The following is a 21,968-nucleotide window of genomic DNA, read 5'->3' as shown; positions in this document are numbered from 1 at the left end:
GAAATAGAAACTAATACTATGGAGAGCATCCAGCAAATAGATGAAACCGCACGGAGCATAGGGGAGCGGGTAAATTAACGTTGGAGGGAACTTAAGGAAGAGAAGAGCTCATCAGTTCTGTACCAGCAGGCTGAGCAAGAACATGGAGGCTCACTCAACAACATAGAAATTAAAATCTTATCCACACATAGCAGAGACGCAGCACTTAGACAAATTACTGAAGCTACACACATAATAGAAGAGAAACCTAGCCTGAATAGGAAACTGGAATGGAACGCTAACACACACCCCTAACAAACTACAACATGTGACAATACGTTCCCCATAAACCAATAACAATATGAACAAAATATAATACAATACATAGATAAACAAATGGAATTAAATACTACATACGTTAACAAAATTAATTTAAATACCAAAAAAGTAGGTATAAACACATGAACAAATAAATAAATAAATGAAAACAAAAATATACGAACATGTATTAACAGAGGATATAGATAATACAGGCACTCCCCATACACACAAATGCACTTACAAAACATAGAAACACTGAGGGATACGCATGCGTAGACACATACAATAGGAATACAAAATACAAAACGGCTGATAGTTAGCAAGGTGGGATACATATAAGAAAGAAGAAAGCAAAGGACCCCTGATGAGGTCACAGGAGGGTGACGAAAGAACTCTGGCCGAAATAGGATTAATGTAATGTAATGTAATATAAAGCTGAAGCAAATTAACACCAAATATACAGCGCGTGTGTTTTTATTGGCTAAACTGGCAATATGACCATCTCCAAGTACAACATATATATATATATATATATATATATATATATATTAAGTAAGTCGGTAGGTAGATAAATAGACTTAGATATGGAAAACTTGACAACTTGTGCCCATAGAAAGGAACCGTATGTCTATTATAGCGATTATATTTCAAGTACTGTAGTCATTAGGATATATTCAATGACATCAAATTATCACTTAATTGATAACTTGTAAATCTACTTCATCTGTGATCGAATATCACGTGGATAAACCAATAATTATCAAACTGCTGACCTTCACCAATAAATATGTATATAATGTGTTCGATAGCTTCTCATTTACAACTTGGAAGATGGAAACCAAAACATTGCTCTAGCAGTAAGGAAAATACCTGACCTCGTGACAGCTGCAGTACATGTCAGTACTAATAGCGTAGATGGGGGGGGGGGGGTTATGACATGAAGTAGTTCCCTATCAACTTTAAAATTGCTACGATCATTTAGATGGAATTTCGAATCAGTTCAAATATATCGTTCCTGTCAGACACACAACATTCCAGGTATTTCAAATATTGATTACTTATTCTTAGACATGAGGTTTATTTATCTGTGTCAGCAAGGAAATATTAAAATCGATTATACATTTTGGAACTAATGTCTTTAATAACGAAAAACATATTCTACTAACTTGAAACTGAGAATCAGATATAAAACGAAATAATGTAAAGCACTTGAACAACTAAAATCTGGTGCCAAACACTGACAATGCTCTAGACGTATTTAATTTCTCTTGGCCCACATTAACTTACTTCCCTCTTTTTTCTCTCAACGTCAGCTATATCAATTGTCAGTAGACATTTAAGCTACTATGAGGAATGATCTTTTTCGCTAATCCGTCTCAAAGAAGGATCGCACCAAATTCGTCCTCTTTATTTTCCCATTGATAAGCTTACATTTGTCAATACATCGTCATATCGTCTGTGACGCCAGTATTTTGACGTGGATTTCTTCTGTTTAACATGGTTCGTTAGTTGAAGATGGATTATGAATGCCAATTTGTTCAACTTCTCTGAACATTGTGATTAAGTTGAACCCAGTAATAATGTTGGTATTTTATTCTGCTCAAATCAACAATTGACCGTTATTCGTACACGTTTGCATATGTTCAGTTATAATTGTCATCACATTCATATCCGCTCATCTTAACGACTCTGTTTACAATTTCTTCGGCAATTTTCATAATTGCAAATTATGCCATTGCTAACATTTCTTTTGTCTTCTTGTGGCACTTTATTGTGATGATTGTTTTTGTTACTGTATTGTTAGAATAGTGTCAAGGCGCCTAAATCAAATATTCAGATCAGGATCGGAAGGTTGTGCGTTCGATTTCCGGTAGCGCGTTATGCCCTTGAGCAAGACACTTTATTTCACATTGCTCCAGTCCACACACCTGAACAAAATGAGTTGTACTTGTATTTCAAATGGCCAGCTTTGACACATTTTGTGTCATGTTGAATCTCCCTGAGAAGTACATTAAGGGTACGCGTGTCTGTGGAGTACTCAGCCATACGCATGTTAAATTTCACACACAGGTTACTCCGTTGATCAGATCCAATGGAACCATCGTCGTCATAACCGACGGAGTACCAGTTTACAGTATTTACATTTGACGGATATTTGTCCTCATCTTGTTTGTTGTTAACACATTTCGGCTGATACACCCTCGAAATTTCGAACCTGGGTTCTCATTCTTAAGGTATTTTTCGATGTTGTTATAGTTGTTTATTATCATTATTATTATTAATATTATTAATATTATTCAAGTTACTGCCAGAAATCGAACACGGAATCTTGGAGTTAGTATCCCGCCCTCTTAACCACTGCGCCATGTGCCCGTGTACAATCATGGAGTGAATTATAGGACTTATAAATCTAACATTTTCCTATCCTACCTTAATACCGGTTCCCATATGCTATTAATATTTGCACTCGGTCTTCTTAGGAGGTTGTTGTGTTGTGTCGTAGCATATGTGCTGCTTCTTTTAGTTCTGGTATTTTACAGTGGTTTTCTCTGTCTATCATTTTAACTTCATCCCACAGGAGGAGGTGGTCTCCATTTTTCCATACATGATCAGCTATACCCGATTTATCAATATCTCCTCTTGTCACAGCTGTGCGATGTTCCCCTATCCTTATTTTGGGTGGGGCGGCATATTTCGCCTTTGTATAGCCTACCACAGCTGCATGGGTTGGAATACACGCAGTCTTTGGTCATATTCTCTTCTATTGGTGGTTTTACTCGTAGGAGATATTTGCGAAGTGGTGTATTACTTTTGAATACTGCCCTGATGTCATATGGGCTGCATATCTTTTGTATCTTTTCAGAGAGGTCTTTCACATAGGATAGACAGAGTGTGGGCAGTTTATTGGTTTCATCCTCTCCTTTCTTCATAACTAGAGTGGATAGTAAGTTTTAGGGGTATTTACTGCTTAATAGATTGTTACTTAGCTTGATCACTTCTTCGTGGTGTTTATCGCAATCGCTACTTATATTCTTTGATCGATGTTTTAGGCACTGAGAAATCCTTCTCTTTACACTGTATGGATGGTGGGAATTGAAGTTGAGGTATCGTCCAGTGAAGGTCGGTTTGCGGTATACGGATGCCCTGAATCTGTACTTGGTACGTGATATTAATACGTCCAGGAATGCTAGCTCCCAGAAGATACAAACGACATGCGGCCCATATGACATCAGGACAGAGTGCAGACATGAATAGCATATGGGAACCGGTATTAAGGAACGTTAAGAAAATATTAGATTTATGAGCTATAAAATTCATTCCCCAATTGCCCACGGGCATATGGCAAAGTGATTAAGAGCGTGGGCTACTCACCCCAAGATTCTGAGTTCGATTCCGGGCAATGATCTGAATAATAATTATAATAATCATATAGAGAAATAGCTTATGAAGGCTGGGGGGTTATATCAGCCGAAACGTTGTGTTAACAACAAACAAGATGAGGACAGATATCCGTCAAGTGTAAATAATATATTGGGTTGGCAACTAAGTTCCCGCCGTTTAAAAAAAATTTATTGCGTTTTTCAATTTTGGAATCTATTTTTTTCGAGAATTCTATTTTAAAATCATTTTGAAATTTATTTATTTATTTTTTTTCTTGTTAATTTTGGTTAATTTCTGTTTATTAAAAATGGAATGCCAAGTTAAGAAAAACGGGCGTTTTCGACACCTACTTCCTTTTGCTTTTAACCAAGGTTTTAAGGCCGCAAAAGCTGCACGCGACATTTGTGCTGTGTATGGAGAGGGTGCCATAGCTGAAAGAACCACTCGTGATTGGTGTGCCAAGTTCAAAAATGGAAATTTTGACCTCAACTTGTTCTGGCTGTCGAGTTGAGTTCGATGAATAGCGATTAAACCAACTTTTGCACGGAAATTCTCGTCAAACGACAAGGGAACTGGCAGAGAGAATGGAATGCTCCCACACTGCTATAGAGAAGCATCGTCACTCGATGGAAAATTTTCAGAAGCATGGAGCATGGGTTCTGCGTGTTTTAAGTGGCAACAACAAAAATCAACGAGCCACAATCTCCGCTGGTTTGCTTGCTCGTCACCACTCAACTCATGGACACAAGCAACGATTTCTTTACCGAATCGTTACTGGCGACGACAAATGGTGCCTGTACATCAATATGGAGCAGAGTAAGGAATGGCTTAGCCCCGGTAAACAAGCGACACGGTGCATGAAACAAAATCTTCATCCGCGTAAAACGATGTTGTACGTATGGTGGGACTGGGAAGGGATTATCCATTATGAATTGCTTGAACGGAACCAAACGGTCAACGCGGAACTCTATGTTGAATAGATGGAACGACTCAACACGGCTATTCAAGAGAAAAGACCTAATCAGCAGCATGGAGTTTTTCTGCTGCACGACAACGCCTGCCCTCATATCACCAATATGACCAAGGAAGCCATTCAAATGCATCGCTGGGAAATGCTGCCACACCCGCCGAACTCTCCTGATTTGGCACCAACGGATTTCCACCTCTTTCGATCTCTTTCAAATGCTATGCGCAGAGTTTCGTTCAATATTGATGCAGAATTGAGAGCTTGGTTGGAGCAATTTTTCGAGTCGAAATCGGGTGATTTCTACCAACGAGGTATTGAAAATCTTGGTGAACGTTGGGAAGAAGTTGTAAACAACAAGGGCGAATACATTATTAATTAATTAGTTGTTATCTTTTATTAAACCTTTTAAAAAATGTAAATTAAAAAATAAAACGGCGGGAACTTAGTTGCCAACCTAATACATAATTCCTCGTCTCTTAATAGTAGAACTGGAGTACCAGTTGTCAGAATAGTGGCGCAATAGAAAATACATCTTGCCAGACAAACTAATTTCCTGTATCTAGATATTGTGTTACTGTGGTCGAGAAAAGAATCCCATTATTCATTTAAGTTGACATTCGAAACAGCAAGCACCTCCACATCAACAACACCACATTTCTCGAATCAAAATAGATCTGCACGACCTTATAACATATTTATGAGGATGCTTTGATTTTATCATTGTTAAAGCTGCTGGCTCAATGTTTTACACAGTTTGAAAATAACTCACCTAAAAATCAATGAACAAAGAGAGGAGTACATTTAGTTGTGTTTATTTTTTTTCTCCATCAGTGGTCAATCAAATGCACAACAGACCGTCAGTCAAATAGCACCACTTAAATGGAATGGAAATTCTAAATTAATCTTTGAACAAAAGAAACCGAATTTTCAAGTATTCGAGACAAAGCATTTCCCATTTTCTTTGCAAATGGTATGAATGCTTTCCAAAAATGTAAAATTAATCTCAGCTACGATGTCATCACTACTCCATATAATATTGTTACTGATTAAGATATATCTACATCGTTAAAACTAGCACTCTTCCTTCTTTAATTACATGACAGCAATTATCTACATTAATTTAATTAAAACGAATGCTAGCATTAATTGTTCATGAACAATAAACTCTCAGAAATATACTGTAACAAGTTGGATGTGAAACTTATTTGTATCGGAAGAGAATAACTTGTGGTCTTCCTGCAAATGCGTTGATTTCTAAGCAATAGCGATTTACTAAACGTACAATTATATATATATATATATATATATATATATATATATATATATATATATAAACTAGATCTATAATTAGTTTAGTGCCATTGATATAGCTGCATCTAAATGAGGATGTTTATATAGTTGTTCGTTTCCTGTATGTAGGAGTATACACTCTTTTCGTTGAAATTTACTATAGAAAATCGCAGATTTGTATATATGCGTACACTAAAGTGAGTACATGTGCATATGTACATACACTAGTGGTTGAGTTCATATTGTAGATATCAGTGAAATAAATATATATATATTTATAGACACAGAAGCTGTAAGTCACAGATATGCCTATTGTAATACATGCATTCATAGAGGTTCACAAATATATAATTAATAAGAAAGAACACATATTTACCTGAAAAGAAATAGGACACACACACACAGAGTAATGCACATGTGTATGTATGTATGTGAATTGAACATGTAACCATTTTTACATGAAAACATTTCCACATCAGCCTTCTGCTGACGCATGGGTATCTTTGTATTGGAAACATCTCAGCGCCGCTGAGATAAAATCTAGTCATGAAATACTTTCCGGCCACGTATAAAATTAAATTGCAATGGTTCAAATATCAATAGATGTCTCATATGGATCATGATTTTTATGTCCATGCAATCTGCACACGTTTATTGCTAACTGTTGTCCGCATATATACTAGTATATATATATATATATATATATATATATATATATATATATATATATATATATATATATATATATATATATATATATATATGTATACATATGTATATATGTATGTATATATATATATATATAATATTATATTATACTAGCAGAGGCACCCGGCGTTGCTCGGGAATGAAATTGTTGTTTATATACTTGAAGAAAAAAAAGCAAAATATGCTGCATAGAAATTTGAGGACATTCTGTAGATGGACTCTCAGATGAATGACGGCTGGGCGCCTCTCATGAATGGGGAAAATTGAAGATGTGCCAAAAAGCCTCATTGGTACTTGGAAACTTTTACGAAAATTAAAATGGGGATTAAATGAAAAAAATGATTTACGTGAATATCCTCAGAAGAGTAATTGAAATAAATGGCGACTGTGGCCCTCCCCCCCCCCCACGCACGCACGCACGCATACACACGTGTGTCTTTGTAAATGTGTTTGTATACATTTATGTATGTGTGTGTTTGTAAGAGACAGAGTGTGAGTGAGAGAGAGAGGTTTGTTGTCATGTATACGTACATGCATAAATATACATACATCTTTGGATGTATGCATATGACAACACAGCCCTTGACTCACTCACACTCTGTCTCTTACAAACACGCACGCGCGCGCATACACACGTGTGTCTTTGTAAATATGTTTGTATACATTTATGTATGTGTGTGTTTGTAAGATACAGTGTGTGTGCGTTAATGGGTATGTGTGTGCGTGTGTATGTGTGTGAGACAGAGTGAGAGAGCGGTGTGTATGTAGTATTTACTCTCTCTCTCTCTCTCTCATACACACGAACACACACACGAACACACAAAATAGAGAATGAAGCTTTTTGCGATTGTTACGTCAATACCGGAAGTTGACATTGAGGAACCTTTTTAAAGAAGTGAATTTTAAATATAAAGCAATATTATTTATTTTTAATTAAAAAAATCAAATGAAGAGCCTAAGATTTATCCGAGGTCAACTTATTCATGTATTACAAGTTTGGAAGCATTTGGTGAAGTCGATTTCACGTGAAAAACGATTACACACACATCTCCGTTTTATATATAGTATAGATTATGTTATAAAATAAGAGCAGGAAAATTACATCAAAAACTCATCACCGAAGATATGGGTCACAATAAGTATTGATTTAATAGACAGATTTATAAATATATAAAGTATAATTATTTAAAAAGTTCAAACGGTTAAAATATCTTACGTTCGTTTCCTAATTGTACTACCCTTAGAAATGGAATCTAAAATTAATAATCGTTATTAGGTAATACATCCGCTCGTCAGAGAGAAAGAGGGTGAATTTCCATGTAGTCAATCGAATGCTATTTAAAAATATTTGGACCTATATCTTCTGTGATGATATTTTAATGTAATCTTCCTGTTCTTATATTATAAAATAATATATAATCGTTCTTATTAAATGTCTAATTTCCTTTAATGTTTTAGATATTTCCCTACCAAGAGCACTTATTAGAAATTCAGTATTTTGTATTCTCATTGAATATATTTGATTAACGATATATATATATCATACATGCATGCATACATACATACATATATATATATATATATATATATATATATATATATATATATATATATATATATATATATATATATATATATATATATATATATCGTGCAAGTGGCTGAGCACTCTACAAACACGTGTACCCTTAACGTAGTTCTCAGGGAGATTCAGCGTGACACAGTGTGTGAGAAGGCTGGCCCTTTGAAATACCGATACTACTCATTTTTGCCAGCTGAGTGAACTGCAGCAACGTGAAATAAAGTGACTTGCTCAGGGATAAAACGCGTCGCCGAGAATTGAAGTCACGACTTTACGATCGTGAGCCGAATGAAGCTGGCCCTCAACCGCTGCGACGATGGAGATGTCATCCGCATACGCCGTAACTCCTCTTCCACACTACAGATCACTCGGCGCGCTCCATACTGCCTCTAAGTTCCACAGCTATGGCTCAAGAACAAACACGTACAAAAGCGGAGACAGGGGACACCCCTGACGCACTGAGCGTTCGATTCTGAATGGCCTCGAAATGAAACCATTCACTTTGATGACAGACTCGATGTTGCTGTACAAAGCAGCTATCCAAGGCCAGCTTTTTCGAGGACCACCGCTAAGTACCGATGGTCGACGCTATCAAATGCTTTAGACTGGTCTAAATGTACCAGTGCACCCCCACCCTGCGCTACAAAGCTTCCCTGCCGTCTCTAAGGAGTAGCTTATAAGGTGGAGATAATTGTGGATCGACCTGCCCGGGATGGCGCAAGTTATGCATATATACACATCAGTGGCGTGCAGTCGAGTGGTGCTAGTCATGCACTGCATGTTCGTTGATTTTATATAATTCAAAAATCAATTGAAGTACGCAATGTATTTATCACCACATTGAAAAGTTGTCGAAATCATAGGAAACTGAGCTGGAATAGTTACTTGGTTTCAAAGGAAACCCGTCCAGGTTGATACTTCGCTGTGTTTCCATTTTGATTCCACTAGGCAGGCTTAAAGAACGAAGCATATCAAATCTTTTTGTCTCCTCGCTTCCTATCATTCAATAATTCTCATTTCAATACCTGTAAGATTCTTTTTTATCTCGATGAAATAACTACGGAAGGCATGCTTTCAGAAAGATGCATGTTTTGGCTTTTCCCTCGTTCAATGTTTGAATGGATTTGACTTCTTTGGTCCGTAAAAATTCTGACCAAAACACATCAACAATCCCATAATTCTTAATTAGTCAGCTCAAATGTTGCCGTGACTTTGGAATATCTATTTCGCTGTGTCGTAAGTTTTGAAATTATTATCATTAACCATCCCCTCTGTATTGAACAAAAAAATCCTGAAATCAGAAATATAATATAATTAATTAATCTTTCATTTGTTAATCTTTCGCTGATTTACTAAAATTATCTTTGCGTTTTGTTGAGACTCACATACAATTCCCGATCGTAGTTAAATGAGGTAATCTGTGACAAAGAGAAATTAAGTGTTCATTGAAATTTTGAAGTTACGATTTTCGCCATTTTTTTTTTCAGAATCTGAATCTCCATATCCGAAAATTTGGGTTTCCGTATGAAAAAATGTTTAAGGGAGGGGGGGGGGTTACGTCTCCGCCATGTGCGCCAAGTATTTATTGCATGACCAGCCTCAGAAATCACCGCACGCCACTGATACATCCATCCATCTATCTATCTATCTATCTATCTATCTATCTATCTATCTATCTATCTATCTATCTATACATGTTCAAAAATAAACATATATGCTATATATATATATATATATATATATATATATATATGTATATACAGATATATAATTTTTCCACTTTAATAGTCAGATGGTTTTACGTTTTGAGGCGTTTGCAAAAGGTGACTTGCTTCTTCATTAGAAGAGGGGTTTACAAACTGATATTTCAGAGTTTGTTATCAATGTTGTAAGCAGGGCTCTTTAACTACAAACATATGCATGCATGCACACACACACAGACGTACACAGACACGAATATATATACACACAGAAACACAAACACACCCATGTATATACATTCATATATACATACCCATACATGTACCTATGCACATATATTCGTATATACATACACATGTGTGTATATGAAAGAGGGGAAAGGAATATTAAGTAGACCAAGAACAAAAAAATATAATTTTTTGCTGGTCACCGTTGGATGATGCTCATTTTTGGTTTCGTGTTGATGAGAAGCTTCATAATTTGTTTCCTTTGTGCTTGTTATATATTATTCATCTGTTCTACTTGTTATATGTTCTCCAAATGATGTTCCGTATTATTAGAGTTATTCAATCATCCTTTAATAGCAACATGTATGTTTCCTATACGAGATGTATTATTTGATCTGATTTAGAGGGCGTGTGTCTATCATATCAATTTAGGAGCATTTGATCTTATGTTCTGCTATGTCTTTGAATACTACTCTGTTATAATAACCGTTATTAAATAAAGCTTCTCTTACACGTCAAGTATCTCTTTAAATGTTTCTGAATGAAAATTTAAAAGATGACCGAAAAAAAAAGGTTTTAATAAAGTCTCCTCCGGCTTAATGAATCGTGGTTTGTACATTACCCTACACATATTCTCTTTTTGTTTTTATTTGATGTGTAGTTTTGTTAGAATAAAAGTCAAGTGGAAAGACTAGGATTTATTCGAAGCACACATGTTTAATTATTTACCATTTTTGGAACCTTTGAGGTATTAGTCTCTCGCATTTGTTGACTATAAACATTGAGTATCTTTCTAAAGGTAACTTTCATTTGCCTTTATAATATTCGGGAAAAGCACGATTGATACTTCCTGTTATAAATAAAAACACCATTCTCATACTTTGGTACACTTTATATTTCCTGTTATATATTTAACCAATTCTAAATTTGTGACAAGTTTCAATTAACAAAACGAGGTTCGACTGAAGTCAATTTTTACTATATTGTCTCCATAAAGTAAAACAATTCTACAAGCTCCTGACTGAGCTGTTGCAAATATAGCATGGCTCTAACTCTTTCCATCTAACACAACTTATGACAAATTGTGATACAGGTAATGTAATTAAAAATATATTTTCACTTCGTTATCTGTCAACTTCAGAGTAGAATTATTTCGATGCCATGCAGCAGTCTTCATTTTTATCATGTTTTATCACTTTCATGATATTTCTTTTCCCACATGAAATATATCGCTGATATAACAGCAATATAATACAGTTACACGTTGAGAAAGAGAATACATGTTCAAAGACTAGTTTTCATAAAACTTAAACCACGTGTTTAATGAAATTTCTATGCAAATCAAGTAACTTTTATATTTTACTCAAACTTTATAAAAGAACGTAAATAAACAATAAAAATGTATAACAGCTAAAATTGAGATCTAACGATTTAAAACATAATTTTACAGTGGCTAGAACATCTAATCTGATACACAAACTTAAAAATGGAGAATAAAATAAAATTAATTGTAATCTTTGAATCATTTGACGTTCATGTTCACAGTTACATTAAAGATATTAATAAAATTGTAAATGATTTACCAAACGAATCAGAAAGATAGAATATTGGTCTTTGTATGGCACCAATATTATAGCGTCTGATTTACATAGATTTACAAGGACATTTACTAACGCGCTTCAAATTTTTAAAATCAAAACTGATAATTTTACGAGGAAAATAATTATCGTTCTTCAACGGAGAATGTTGCAGGTCAAAGCTTTTAGGTTGAAAGATGCCACAGCTGGAAGATTCGTGTGTGTCTGGTAAATAAATTTTCTAATTAATGCACTAAAATCTTTACTACAAATCTCCAATATAATTAAAAAGCAATCTTGAAACAGTTTCTAAATGACTGCTTACTCCTGTGCAGCAAACTGAAAAAGTGTTTTAAAAAATCAATCTCTATAACATATAATACAAGGATGTTTAACATGTAAATAGCAGCCGAAAAAAAAAACATCGCTGTTACAATCTTAAAATAATCTAGTACACATATGATGATGTCTTTTCATGCATATTTAGAAAAGGTGGTCATAATCACAGTTAGAATATTTTGCTGTGCTCTTTTATAGACTTCCTGTGGAAAAATGAACAAAAACGGCCCGCAAATTGTTCAAGATATGTTAAACAATTTTCAAAATGGATGATACTCAGAATTAACTCTTTAAAACATTCCCATAATAGGAAATAAACCGTGCCCCCCCCCCCCATATATATATATATATATATATATATATATATATATATATGAGCAAGTCTTTGTATTCCCTGCGCTTGAGAAATTCTTCTGCCGCATTATTATGATCACAAAAAGATACTTGTATAATCAGCAAACAGACTTTATTAGTTTGGTCTTTTAGAACAGTATCCGGTGTATTCGATCAGATAATTCTGCTTTTATGTAGAGGGAAGTCCACAGAATCATTAACCTTTCTCCTTCTGTTACAGCCTCATGTTGATCAGTAAACCTCTTGTCAACGTTTTATTATTTATAATGCCGACATATTAACCAGTGTAGATGTTGGCCAAATCTGTCGTGCCTTGATTTGCACTCTACTGATGCTAAAGATTTACATACAGAAATTGAGTGGTTCACCGTTATAATTTCAACATTGCGGTATCATCACTTGGATCTACTCCATTTTACATCACATTGGGTTGGTAGTTCCGGATCAATAAAATATTATCTTTATTAAGATGAAGCTTTCACTCTTTACTTTTAGCCCTGAGATTTGTAACCACTGATTAGTGTGCTTCTGGTTAACATCAATTTGTTTGCTACGGGCCACATATTTGTCATGGTGTGGTTTCTGTTCTCACCTACCAGCTAATTCTATGTGCTGTTTTTTTTTCGTTGGCATTGATTTTAATTTATTTGTGACAATATCTGACACTATTATCTTCATAATACTTACATCGTCTTCATAGAACTCAAGTAAAAATTAATCAACGGTTATTGCATCACTCTAATAAAAAAAACTATCGTGAAATATTGAAATAAAATCTCCGATTTAGTTCCCTTGTACTTAGCGACACTATTATCATCCCAAATGTAGTGAAAATAAATAGGGAACATGTTAGTTAATACATAAGTATATAAATAAAAGGGGGTTGTATGGTAGTCATTCCCGTTCTCACCATCCCTATTCAATGATTTCTATTGAACGCAATAAGGGAATTAGATTACAAATTGTTGCTGGATTAAAGAGATTAACATCCTCAGAAGATAATGATAGTAAATTTAAACAATGAAATAAGAAAATACCATAAATTTAGTTTCAAAATAGTTGAAGAATTTAATTTCATCAAGGTTGAACTTTTCAAAGTAATAAAATAAAATGCTGAGAAAGAATGAGTATATTTTTTATTTTTTATCGCCTCATTAAAAAAAAAAAAAGAATTAATTTGAAAAATTCGTTCATGACAACATTCGTTTTTTAAAAAACAATTTAAAACTATGTTTATGATGTTGTTTATATGACATGGCTTTTTAGTTTACTTTTATTGGTGTTAAATTTACGAATTATATTTCTAGGATTCATTGATCGTTCAAGCCTTCCTGGTCTAATGGTGTAATAATGTGCACTAGGATACAATGGGCAGTGATTAGGAGAATGCTAATTACATTAGCAATTAAACCTATGCGTTACGCACCCACTTATTTATTTACTCTCATTAACAAACTTTCTATGCTGATAATTGAAATAATAATGGTTTCTAATTTAATCACAATGTTAGCATTTACTGGGGAAAGGGAGACATAGAGAGCCGTAAGAAATACCACAAACCTTTTTAATTTCGACGCCCCAATGAATTGGCCCGCTCGCCATCATTCACTCCTGGCAGAAGCTTGAGGGAAGCGTTAGTCAGTGCCATCGAATACAGTACTTGGCTGGTACATAATCTTCTGTATATTGAGAGGACAAGAGGTACAAATGGTCTCAGTTGAATTTGAACTCAACACATACAGGATCGGAAAACTCCTACAGAGCTTTTAGACGACGTTTTATGTACTTTGCCAATCAACTGTTCAAATAATGTCTCCCAAATCGGCACTAGAGTTGAAATTGGTGGAGTCAGACCCGAGTTCATGACCGCCATTTCCGAGGACGCTCTGACGATTCTGCCAAATCCAGGTTTCAGTAACTTCTAATTTAGGCACGCAGCATCAAACTTACAGAGATGTTAGTCAGTTAAATCTATCTCGGTGCATGACTTTTGGCGGCGAGCTGGCACAACCGGTAACTCGTCAGACAAAATACTGCTTATTTTCTAAGTTCATATCTTACAGAGGACACGTTGCCTTCCATCCTTTTGGCGTTGATATGATAAAGTACTAGTCAAGTAGTGGGGGATCGATGTAATCGATCCTTACATCGTCTTCATAGAACTCTAGTAAAAATTAATCAACGTTCGTTGTATCACTATAATAAATAAAGCTATTGTGAAATATTGAAATAAAATCTACGATTTAGTTCTCTTGTACTTAGCGTCAATATTATCATCACAAATGTATTTCCATTGATCTAAAGGACCGAAGCAGGGAAAGTTGTGACAGCAGTAATACAATGGAAACAGGGTGATCAGCATTGAGACCAAGGGCTCAAAGAAAGTTACGGAAAAAAAAAACAGTAAGTATTGGGGTTTATTTCATCGACATTGTATTGTGAAAAGAGAAAGTTGAAACTGATGGGATTTCAACTCACAGAAAATACTGAATGACGATTCTTTCGATGCTTTAATGACTCGACCAATTAAAAAAATAGTTCCTGCAAAAATTGTTTTTGAATTACTTTGAAATTTTCCTTTCTTCCTTGCTCTCCACATCAATATTTTCTCTACAAACGAATACTCACTTAGATTTTCCCTAACACGCATAACCCCATACATGCACACACACACACACACACACACACACACACACACACACCCATCCACCCACACACACACACACACACACACACACACACACACAAACACACAAAGACATATAACTATCACAAAATATACTTGTACATAATTATAACTATACACACAAATGCGTATGGACGTGCACTCGTATGCGTGCGTCTATATGTGCTTGGTATGTATGCAACGTTTTTTTATGCATGTGGTTTCAGTCGTTGATTTTGTGAATATGTGCACGTACCTGTTATTTTGTGGCAGTTGGTAGTTCCATTATTCAAAGAGCGTTGTTATCGCTGTTATAAGTCCTATATTCGTTTCTTGCTACACTTTTCATTGTCTACTATATTTGCAGTGTGGACAATATTTTGAAGACGAATAGATAACTAAGTATATATATATATATATATATATATATATATATATATATATATATATATATATATATATATATATATATATATATATATATGAGTGTCCGCAACGAAATATGTTTTCCTATTTACCAGGTGTAGGTGTTGTGTGATTTATTTCTCTTCGATTCGTGGCAGAATATTACTAAAGTGTTTTGATAAAGAGTTTGACAGTTTATTAGTTCTCATTTTACGTTTGTGTTTATGGTCACTTTTTCAAAATCCCAGCTGTGCTTAGACAGTGATGCATTAATTCTGTTAATAACACAGGGATGAGTGCGCGTTTTGTGTATATTAGCTTTAAATATTTTGCCCGTTCCCTCGATATACTTATATCTTTTTCAATGGCTAACTTGTGACAACATTGTTTTATAGTTTACGCCATTCCTAGGCTGTTGCAACTCATCAGTTATATGATAGAGGTTCTGAAACATGAAAGAAAAAAGTTAGAAAAACAGCAACAACAAAAAACAATAATCGTTTTCGGAAAAAGATCAAGAGAAATAACAAAATAAAGGCTACCATTAGATTACTGAAAGCCTGAAAAAATCCTTAAATACAGAAAAATAAAAATACGTAACAAAAAATACATAGGACTGAATGAAATAAATTCGCGGAGAAGTTTGTAATGAATACAAGTATAAAGCATAATGCTGCATGGAGAGATATATAAAACATAGGCCCCAATAATTGCAGCTTGCTTCTATCTGGTCACACTGACATGAAACGGAATCGGGAAAAAAGTCAGTTTTAGAAAATAGTAAGATACTCTAAAACACGTAGTGAATCCTCTATACCTCACTTGACGACAAAATGTAAGGTTTGAGCGTACCATCACACACACACACACACACACACACACACACACACACACACACACATACACACGCACACACACACACACACACACACGCACCACACACGCACCACACACGCACCACACACGCGCGAGCACGCACATATGCACTCGCGCACAAACATACACACGCAAATCAATACCTGTTCAATTGTTGAGTTATTAGAAAAGCAATTTTACATGAAACTGAAGAATTACTCAATATTTTATGCCTGTGACCTGGATAATAATAATAATAATAATAATAATAATAATAATAATAATAATAATAATAATAATAATAATAATAATAAAATCGGAAAAATACCTTCTGAATGAGATTCGAAATTCCCCCAGGACACCTGATGAAGGCTGGAGAGTATATCAACTGAAACGTTGTGTTAACAACAAAGAAGATGAGAACAAATATCCGTCAAATGTAAATAATGTATATAATTCCTCATCTCTAAAATATAGAGCTGTACTGTACTAAGGATTTTCTATTTCTTATTCCACTATATATATATAAGCATGTTTACATGTATATATATATATATATATATATATATATATATATATATATATAAAATATAAATGCACCCTTTTAAAGCCTAGCCAGGCTCATGGGCCCGGTTTCCCGGTTTCAATGGCGTATGTGTTCCCCAGTTGGACGGGACATCAGTCCACCGCAGCCTTACTCATTTTTGCCAGCTGATTGGACTGGAGCAACTTGAATTGAAGTGTTTTGCATATATATAAATATATATATATATATATATATATATATATATATATATATATATATATATATATATATATATATATATATATATATATATATATATATATATATATAAGCATATTTATGTGTTTGTACGTATATGTGTGTACCTATATGTATGTATGTAGGTATGTATGTATGCATATATGTAAGTATACGAATAATGTATTTTAAATACTATTCGACCAAAAAAGAAGTGGTTTTTATATGTCCTTGGGCACAAAAGTCGGGATTGATCATATTCTTTCTAACCTCTATTGAATTTCTGTGAAGATCTAAGAAGACGAAAGACTAGGCAGATCGATATCTTCTCACGCGAAGATGTGCTGTAAACCTTTTGTGTGCTTTTCATGATGCTGCTAAAATTTCATGTTTACCAAAAATGTATACGTCACACCAAAAAGTAAAAGATATGCTTTGACATGCATAAATAACTTTTGACTCTATCTATCTATCTATCTATCTATCTATCTATCTATCTATCTATCTATCTATACATACATACATACATACATACATAATACATACCCACAAACACACACACAACACATACACATATATGTTTGTGTGAATTGGCATATTCATATGAATGTATATATGTTCATACGAGTGTATGTATAAATATATATGTGAATGAATATGTGTCTGAGAATTAATAACACGTTACATTTTCTGCTATACTGTGAAATGAAGCGTTGTCGTCGAATAAATTCCTACCCTCGGTGTAAGTGAATTTTGATTCCACTGAAGGGAGTGCAGCACTAGAGGACATGTTTTACTCTTAAAGCACGCAGCAAAGAGTTACCGTTCACTGCTTACATACATATACTTGTTTATATATATTCTGCTACGTTGAAGTGGTGCTTATTTATATGAGTGATTCAAATATTGCAAACAAGTGTTTAAGAAGCATAACTGGGAAAATTACCAGGGAATCGTGTTAGAGGAGATTGCCTTGAAACAAAATAACGATTTTAATTTAAATCAGGTGTACAAATTTAAAAGAAATAGAGTTTGAAAACTATATAAAAGAAAAAATAGAGTAACAGGTTTATTATCGGAACGAACTTCTGGAATGAGTGGAATAATTACATTATAGTACCAGTGGATAAAAACGCGGACAATTTAGGCATTATTTGTGAAATTGCTATTCAGTGGTATTTAACTGTGAAATAAGGGTATGAAGAAGATTTTTAACTCTCAAGGAAATTGTACGTACATAGTAGAGTTTGGCAATATGAATGATTCAATAAAGAAAGTAATACACACATTTGAATGGTTGAGTGGCTTGTCTAAGGTTTCCTATAAAGAGTAGATTTATTGCTTGTGCCAGAATGTGTACCAATAAGCAGATGCCTGCTCACATTACAGAACGAGGTATCAAAAATGTTGAAGTCGTCCCTTAGAGATATGGCAAAAGAATGTCTTGCAATCGATGAGTTAACTTATTTTGGAGTTTTAGCTCCTGTAACGAATTTTTGAGTAAACTGCAAAAGATGGTAGTTTGGGCGATGCGTGTCTATGACTTCTCTACATATACTAATATGTACATCTACTAATATGCTAATCTAGAATTGAGATGGGGAGAATAAAGTATATCTAAATTTTTGAAATGGTATTTAATAAAGGTTATGCAGTATTTAATAAGGGATTCTGGTCTATATAATGCTAAATACTTTTCTTTGTCCATTTACAGATTTCGTAAGCAGTATAGAACGTGAAATCGTGACACATTAATATGCAACAAAATATATTTCATACTGATTGAAAATAATAAAATTATTTCTTTATAAGATCATATCTTGCTCGTAAGATATAGGACGGCATAGTCCTGCACGTTGGCGGTCGAAATGGAGATAAACAATCAAGATTGAAAATAACAGCTCCCAGAGTGTGGAAGATGTGATGACGGAGAAGCCATTGACTAATCATAGACGGAAGAGAAACAGAGTCTTTATAAATATGGAAAAGACAACTAATTTATTAAATGGATGCGAGTAGAGTTGTTATAAATATTGTTGAAGTAGGACGGGGAACAAAACGTAGAGAATTTCTGAACGATAAAGAGAACTCAATAAAGTTAAATGAAGTGGAATGTAAACATCAGAAATAACGTTTTCCCGCGTACAAAGATATATTGGAAGCGGTAGTACATTGCACAGCGAATTGCCGAGTGATTTGCATAATGAAATAGAGTGAAACAACGTAAGCATCCCACTTTATGCAGCAGCTTGAGAACAGAATCAAGGACGAAAGCTATTTTATCAGGATTTAAATAAAAAAGAAGGCAAAATGTGACAAAACCATTCTCGTATTTTCAATGTAAACTTACAAGAATGTTAAGATTGGATCTGTTGGCTACATTAGTTAAAAGGAAACAAATCTTAAAAAGGGACTGGAAGAATGACACGAAATGGAATTATTAGAGCTAATACAACATCGCAAAGTAATAACAGCAAATACCAAATAACAGCACAAACTTATTGGGAATAGAACAACAGTATTGATTTTTGTATGACCCTCAAAAACATTTATCAATCTCATATAAATAGAGCTGAATATGATGCGTTCATGTTTGAGATCAAAGTAGCGAGCTAAGCTTGTAATAATGACACTAAAATTGAAGCTGAAATCATTGAAGAATAAAGAGCAGAAATTAAAGCAGAACATACTTTGAAAGATTTAAACACCGGAATATTGAGCAAAATTTTAATCATGGATGCAAGGAAAATGTTCACTTTTATGTCAATGCTCAACAATTAACAGAAACATTTGAAAAAGTAATAACAACAGTCAATAGAATCCTTAGTAAAGAAGATAAACTGAGGAATTCTTGGTTAAATAATATTTTTATCAGTTTCAATGAACGAATGGCACCAAAAAGGGAAACGATATGGAAGCAAAATAGCAGGAACGGAATGTAAATTTGGCGAAATAAAAGTCAAAATGAAAATTATGTGAGTAAATGATGGCAGGACTAAGAGGTAGAGGAATAAGAAGACCATTTCGAGAAAATAAGTGAAGAAAATATAAAGAAATAACCAGAGAATACGAATACGTAGCCATACATCTGATGGAAATATGTATTGCAACCCATCACTCATAGTAAATTGTTTAATCAATCGATGGAATAAATAATGTGTAAAAATATTTACAATAAATACAATGGAGATGTTTAGAGTGAAATAGGAGAAGTGAATAGTAACATGGTAAAAACATTATGAAAGAAAGAAAAAAAGATTCCTTTAAAATAAGGAGGTAGAAATCACTTCTTCAAAAGTGAAATAAACAATTAAAAGAAAACTTAATGAATCACTTGAAAGTGATACGAGAAAGCATGGAACACGTCAGTCTATCGCAGAGATTATTTGTAAAACTTGCAGTGATATTTCAGTACCGACGAATGATCCAGCAAATAATCGAAAAATAATTATATCACAGCTAAAGAAGGGAACACCAACTTGTATGTCAACCGTGCAGTCAGCTTAAATTGCTATCCATGTCAGGTTTTGCAATGAAAGTGAGAGCTACGTAAGCAAGGTTTCCTTGATCAAAACTAAATAGTAATAATGACACTTAGGAAAAACAGGCAGGTTTCCAAAGAAACACTCCAGTGCAAATTTATAAACTTAATATTTTAGCAGAAAAAATATTATAAACACCAGTCTGATGTTTACAACAAATTGGTCGATTTGAAGAAAATGATTGAGTGTTTATCATATGTTATGAACTATGAGAAAATAAAATAAAAGCCTACCTGTAATGTTATATAGTCATTATATAAAAGTGTGAAAGGTGTGGTCTGAGTTGAGAATTGGCCATGTTGTTGGTTTAAGACCTCTGATGGCGTCAAACAAGATTGAGTTCTATTGCCTTTTTGACATGTTTTAAAATAAGTCTTGACGCTTGTCGAAGAAAATATTGAAATAAGAGATAAAGAAGAAAGTCATATTCAATTTACTGGACACAACTGAGAACGTTGATGGGTAATAACTTCTGGATACAAATCCACGTGAAAACGTAATGACAATAATGATGGAAATATTTTAATAATAATTCATACAAACTGAAAGAATATAACTAACCCAACTGAAAGAACAAGGGAGACAATCAAATAAGCTGATGACTAAATAATTTGGGAAAGCAATAAAGATAAAATAAAACGTCGGATTAAAGCTGGTAGAGACTGTGTGAGTGTGGAAAATTCGTTTCCCAGCGATATACATTTCAACATGATTCCATGGTGTGAAGAGATAAATCATGTAGAAAGTGAGAAAAATCTGAAGGGAAACATAGAGGAAAATTGTTTCTTATTCCATATATTTCATACTGAACTAATATAAGTATCAGGGGATGGGGGTCTGAACTTTGAACCACTTATGTCATTTATCAAAATACAAAACAATTATGAAAAAGTCGGGATTCCATGATATATTACCAATAGTAAATACAGTAATGTGAGGAACAATATGGTTAAGCGGTATAGAAAGAGAAGGAACCGAGTGGATAAGCAAGATCAGAGTGTGGGGATAGAAAGATAGATAGATAGATAGATAGATAGATAGATAGATGGATAGAGAGAGAGAGAGAGAAAGAGAGAGAGAGAGAGAGAGAGAGAGAGAAAAAGAGAGAGATGATGGAATACATGAAGTGTTTGGTGACCGGCAAAGAAAACGATGAGGTTGAGTCGTTTGCTGCACATTTTCAGCTTCACCAGTTGGTGATTGTTTTCATTCAATGTAAGATAGAATATTTGCATACATGAAAAAGGCGGTTCCTCAAGACAAGATAGGTGAATTTACACACAAAGACGGTAACCGACCCCAAATATCGACC

At 34.2% G+C, this 21,968-nt stretch overlaps 1 long non-coding RNA gene across 1 annotated transcript; it reads left to right on the top strand.

Annotated features, from left to right (window-relative positions):
- The first annotated feature begins 1,778 nt into the window (after positions 1 to 1,778).
- Positions 1,779 to 21,027, top strand: LOC149136844 (uncharacterized). The gene is made up of 3 exons (XR_016240948.1): positions 1,779 to 1,882; positions 14,731 to 14,829; positions 18,829 to 21,027. It is a non-coding gene; the product is annotated as an uncharacterized LOC149136844 (long non-coding RNA).
- The last annotated feature ends 941 nt before the right edge of the window (positions 21,028 to 21,968 follow it).

Source organism: Octopus bimaculoides, chromosome 3 (assembly GCF_046866305.1).
Source record: "Octopus bimaculoides isolate indiv1 chromosome 3, ASM4686630v1, whole genome shotgun sequence".
Lineage (NCBI taxonomy): Eukaryota > Metazoa > Mollusca > Cephalopoda > Octopoda > Octopodidae > Octopus > Octopus bimaculoides.
Note: the sequence above shows the minus strand (reverse complement) of the source record. Positions and strands in the feature narration are given on the sequence as shown.